Source organism: Chaetura pelagica, unplaced genomic scaffold (genome assembly GCF_000747805.2).
Source record: "Chaetura pelagica isolate M959 unplaced genomic scaffold, ChaPel_1.0 scaffold369, whole genome shotgun sequence".
NCBI lineage: Eukaryota > Metazoa > Chordata > Aves > Apodiformes > Apodidae > Chaetura > Chaetura pelagica.
The window spans coordinates 1,810,101-1,815,793 of NW_009970235.1; the positions used below are offsets into that span (position 1 = coordinate 1,810,101).

General features: G+C 48.3%; 1 protein-coding gene across 1 annotated transcript in view; it reads right to left on the minus strand.

Moving 5' to 3' along the window:
• Positions 1-5,693, minus strand: part of LOC104396145 (mucosa-associated lymphoid tissue lymphoma translocation protein 1-like) — a 41,835-nt gene that overhangs the window by 29,323 nt on the left and 6,819 nt on the right. The window lies entirely within an intron of this gene.

The following is a 5,693-nucleotide window of genomic DNA, read 5'->3' on the forward strand; positions in this document are numbered from 1 at the left end:
GCTCTGCTCTGTCTGCTCCACCCGCTGGGGAGAAACCCGGCCAGGCCGCTCCCCCGAGACAGCCCCGCCGCTGGGCCGGGCGCCGCGGGACCCGGGGGAAGTGGCGCCAGCGCGGCCCGCCCGGAGGTTGCACAAGCACAGCTGGTCCCGCGGGGGAAACGCCGCGGCCCTGAGTGTCCGGGCTCAATCTCACTGTGCTGTGACTTTCGTTTACAATGTGTGGGCGAGTAAGGTCAGATTCATTAAACCAAAACTCGGCACCTTTCGAGAGACAGGAGGATGATGTGGAAAGAGGCTGGGGGTCTGTGAAATGGCAAACGGCAAGGATGGAGGATGAACATGGAGCAAATGGTTGTTGTTCCCAAAGAACTTCGAAGTGACCCGGCAGGGAATGTGACACAAAGTGAGTGGGGAAGTGCCAGATCTGGGCTTCAGGACTTGGGGGACCCCACTGAAGGGTTCCCTGCCGCAGGGTAGATAAATTCCCACCAGGCTGACTTCTCCCCAGGCCAATGGTCCTGGGCAGCAGGTCCTTATGATGCCCAAAGTGACAAGGAAGAGGTCTGCAGCATGAGGGGGACCACAGACCACCTGGAAAAGAAGCTACAAGAGAGACCCCTGCTTCCATACAGCTGTTTTTCTCCCTTCAGGACTGCAGCAGGGGGGGTTGCAGTACCAACGATGGAGGTTAACCAAGGAAAAGCAAGACTACCGGGGATGTCTCTCCCACATGCCTTCAGTGGCAGCATGGAAAGGTGCAGGCAGGCCTCTGGGATGGCAGAGAGAAGCAGCTGCAGCTGAGAGTGATCATGGGTCACCACCACAGGGTTCCCAGGGGAACCCAAGGCAGAACTGAGCCATGCCTTAGCATCAGAGGGGCTATGCAAGGCTTAGGGATGTTCCTCTTGCTGCTGCTTTTCTCTTATAGGGGACAGGGAAGTAGGTGGTAGGAGAAAGCCAAAACCCACACCATTAATGAATGGAGGATTTGTCTCTGAGTCCTTTCCTCAGGGAAAGGTCAATCTGTGCTCCTGCAAAGGTAGGAAAATGGACATTAAATCTGATCCAGCGCAATCCCTGCTTCTACAGGTGATGCTTAGCATAGACTTTTCTTTATTCTCATCTCCCCACTCATCTCTAAGTTCACACAGACCCTCCTTTTAGAATTTCTAGAGGGTCCAGCCATGAATTTGGAAATATATCCTTGCAGGTTTAAAATAATTCTATTAATGGATTGCAAATGAAGGCCCTGGCTGAATATGTGTCAGTAGCTCTGTGTTGTGCCTGCGATGCAGAGTTATAAATGCAGTGCAGGTAGCTAATACAAGTGATAATACAGCACTTTCCCAGAGCTAAAGATGACATTTCTGGTTGATGCAGCATCTCTTTAAACAGCTGGAAGTTGCTGCATTCCCTGTAGACCTCTTCTCTGGGCTTCAGAGACCATTCTCCATCAAAGACCTAGACAGAAAGTCTGTCGTGCTTGTCCTCAGTAAAAGGCCTGCCTTGGCACAGTCTGCAGGAATATTTGGTGAAGAGTCAGAGATGAGAGCTTGTTGATGTCATGCTGGAGAGCAGGAAGAAGCCTGTGATTTTAAAAAGAGAAGAACCTGCAAGTTGTGAGTGCAGGCTGAGAAAGGGAAGGATGGATTGTGGGAGAAAACATTTGCATTTCTTGCTGTGAGCCAGTGCTGGATTTGCAGGCAGAGGATAAAATCTTTTCTAACAAAGATTGAACCCTTGTGATTCACTGGCTTAGACTTCAAAAACTAAATTTTGAGTGTGTGTTTCCAAGTGGAGATGGGAGCAGAGGGCACTGTCACTCTGCAAAAAAAATTATGAGAGAGCAGATTCTGTAAGAGGAAGCTCTGTCACAGCAGGGCATCTAGCTCAAGAACCATTCAGAGCCTGAAAGGGCAGAAAAAAATACATCCACCGTATGTCTAGGGGACAGATCAAACACCACGGCAGGCTTTGTCTCAGCACAGTTGAACTAAACATGCATTCAACATCCAGGTTACTCTTTGCTACCAGAGTGAGGCATGGAACCACTAAATGTGGCAAGGAACCTCTGGTGATCTCTGGTCCAGCCTCCCCACCCAAGGAAGACATCAATCTGTCACTCAACATGTAGTTCCATCTGCAGTTGACTCCCTTGGGGTAGAGATCACCCACCTCTCTGGGCCCCTGTTTTATCCCCTTCACAGGGCAATTTTTCTTCCTAACATCTAATTAGAACTTTCCTTCTTGCCACTTGTATTTGTTACCTCTCAGACTATCACTGCATCTCTGGGAAGTGGCTGGCTCTGTCTGGTGTACACCCTCTCATGAGGTAGATGAAAAAAGCAAGGAGGTGTCCATTTAGTCCTCCCCTGAAGACTTAAACCCAGTTTCTCTTCTCTACTTCTCCTATTTCATGTCCTTGAGCTCCCTTAATCATCTCGGTGGCCTTCACTGGGCTCATTCCAGCATATCAGTGCCTTTCCTGTGTTTGAGAGTATGAAACTGAACACAGTTACAGGCCTGACACAGAGACCCACCTGCTCTGGACACCGTTCTCAAGATATTCTGAACTGTCTCTTCTGTTAGGTCAACACTCCAAGATATAAGGCTCATGCTGATGGGATGGTAAAATAACATGTAATTCATGTGCTGGAACCTGAATTCAGGTTTCCTGAAGCTGTGGGACCCAAAAGTCCTCTTCCTTTCAGAGAAAGATTATTGAATCAAAAGTAGTATCTTTGTCCTGAGTAAACCTCAAGAGATTTTCCTTCCACAGGTTTATCAATGCCAAGGTGAGGGAGGAAGCATCTCTATTTTATTGATTTTATCTCCTGCCCCTGGTCTTGTTCTCCTTGTCCACCACAGCTGTGTAAACCCCAGTCATATTCTCTTCAGTTGTTCCTTCCAGACTGAAGAGTCCCAGTCTACGTCTATTCTTCTGGACCTCTGGTTATCCTTGCTGCCCTTCTGTGAGTTTTGGGGTTGATTTTTTTCAGGTCTACTGTATTTTGTTTGAGATGGATTATTCCCAAGTGGCATTAGTCCATGCAGAGCACACTGCTGCTTACAGAAAATAAGTCGCATGTTTCCCCTATGGATCATGCTGCCTTCATTGTTACACAATTTCATCTGCTATTTTACTGTCTGATGAGGGTGAGATCTTCAGCCAGCCCTCTGGGACCACCTTCTTTGCTTGTATTTCCATGTCTTATGAGGTCCATCTCCAACGCATTTGTGAAGTCCAAGTGTCCCCTCTGGTATCATAAATCCAGCTATTTACATTCCTGATAATGTCATCACCTGCCACAGTGACATGCAAAAAGCAAATAAGCTCCAATACCTACACCTGAGATGACAGAAGGATCCTTCAAAAACACTGCTCAAATGCAAGACTATACTGAGATCTGAGCTGAGGAAAGCATTTCACCGCTGCTTGAAAGGAAGAACTACAAGTCTGATCAGGCCACTGTCAACCAACTGGATAACTCAGATGTGAAGTGCTTAGGGCCACATCATAACTTCTGCAACCACAAAAAACAAATTTTTGACCCAGTAGACACTGCCTCTGACAGGTCAACAGGACACAAGAAGCTTTATATAAGTGAATTAGAGACTTAAGGGTTAAATTTGCCAAACCTATATGCCACTGATTAGTTGAACCTGTTAATTTTTTGTTCCAGGTGTTGTGTTGAACTAGAATGTGTCTCACCTAAGAAGAAGACTACAAGCTTTCCTTCAAGAAACCTCTGCCCATGACCACCGAGAGGCAGTGCGCATGCAGAAATGGGCATAGCTTTATGTTAATGACTTCAGGGAAATGATTTAACTATTATAATGAATTCAGGGAATTAATCTGTATCATCCTGCCTAATCTTTTGTTAAGTGATGCATATGTATATTTTAAGTGAATAAATATGTACTGTTCTTGTCTGTTGTGCGTGTTTGGAGGAGCGATCCCCTGCACACCCAGTGCTGCAATAAAGAACCTGCTTTATAGCTTCTCAGGGCTGTAGAGTATTTTCCTCACATCATAAGAGCAAAATTCACTCGAGGGTCCTGTGTTTGGATCTGGTGGTATCTTCAACCACTGCTATTCTAGACTGCATGTCTGAATCCCCCACAGTCACTGCCTCTCCCTGCAAACTTCTCCCCACCCTTCTGGTCCACAGGTGTCACTGCCCTCCTGTATGCCCAGGTCTGAACACCTGCTGGGCTTGGCAATTCTCTTGGTGGACATCAGTTTCCACACATGCAGATCTGTCTGAAGTTGTAATCACCCCTTCCGTTAGGACTGAGGTTTAACACATCAGTGACAAGAACAGCTTAGGTCTAGGCTGCGTTATATCAACCTGATGTCCACACTGTGTGTGTCTGTGCACACCCCTGTGCCCATGCACAGGTTGTAGTACACACTGTGTGTGTGTTCTTGCACACTCCTGTGCCTATAGGTCTATAGGTGATGCTCACACTGTATATATCTGTGAAAACCACTGTGCTAGTCCCTACCCTAAGTCACCTTCCAAAACACAGTGTCTTCAGAGAAAGAGGAATCAGGGGTCTCCTGCACCAAGTGATCCATGCAGCCATCACTTGCCCTGCTACTTGCTGCCGTGTTCATCATCGATCAGCTCAAACCTGTTGTCTTTCCCAGTCTGGAGCAGACAATTACCATGATCTTCTCTACCAACATCTTCCCACTTTCACAGCAATGGCTGCTGTGCAGGGGAGGACAGACAGCCCATCTGCAGCAAATCTGCTCCATCTGTCAATCCTGTGCCAGGGAGATGTGGTGCCTCCAGCAACGTGCCTGCAGCATATGATACAAAAGCTTGACAGGCAACATGAATGTGGAACAAGAATGAATTCCATTTTATTATGTTATGTTTTCATTAAATCACTGCTGGTAATAGTTTGTGACACATGCCCACCTTTTATAGCCCTCTTTTGTGGTGTCATAGAATCATAGAATGAATTAAAGAACAATTAAGGTTAGAAGGGACCTCAAAGATCCCCAGGCTTCAAACCTATGAGCAGGGACACCTCGCACCAGACCAGGCTGCACAAGCCTCATCCAGCCTGGCCTTGAACACCTCCAGGGAGGAGGCATCAACAGCCTCCCTGGGCAACCTATTCCAATGCCTTCTCGCCCTCATGGTGAAGAATTTATTCCTGATGTCTAACCTAAATCTCCCCTCTTTCAGTTTAAACCCATCATCCCTTGTCCTATCACTGCCCTCTCTGGTGAAAAGCCCCTCCCCAGCTTTCCTGGAGCCCCTTCAGGCACTGGAAGGTGCTCTAAGGTCTCCCTGGAGCCTTCTCTTCTCCAGGCTGAACACCCCAACTCTCCCAGCCTGGCTCCAGAGCAGATCATCTTTGTGGCCCTGTCCTTTTCATGGAGACTGAATAAATACCAGCACAGCCACTCTCCTGGGAGGAAAGCCCGGCTGCTGAGGCACGAGATGCTCCCAAGAAGGTGGCAGCTGGGGCAACACTGCCCTGTGCCACCAGCCAGGCAGGAGCCTGGTGCTTGCGAGAGGTCGGGAGACGGCTTGGCCAACCCTGAGACATTTTCAAGGGGCCAGAAATGCCCCCAATCGAGGGCGTGCGTAGGGGTTGTTATAATTAAACCACTCAGTCGCAGAGAGATGCGGGCGGTGATGGAGGAGGAGACCGGGCCCGCAGCCCCGGGG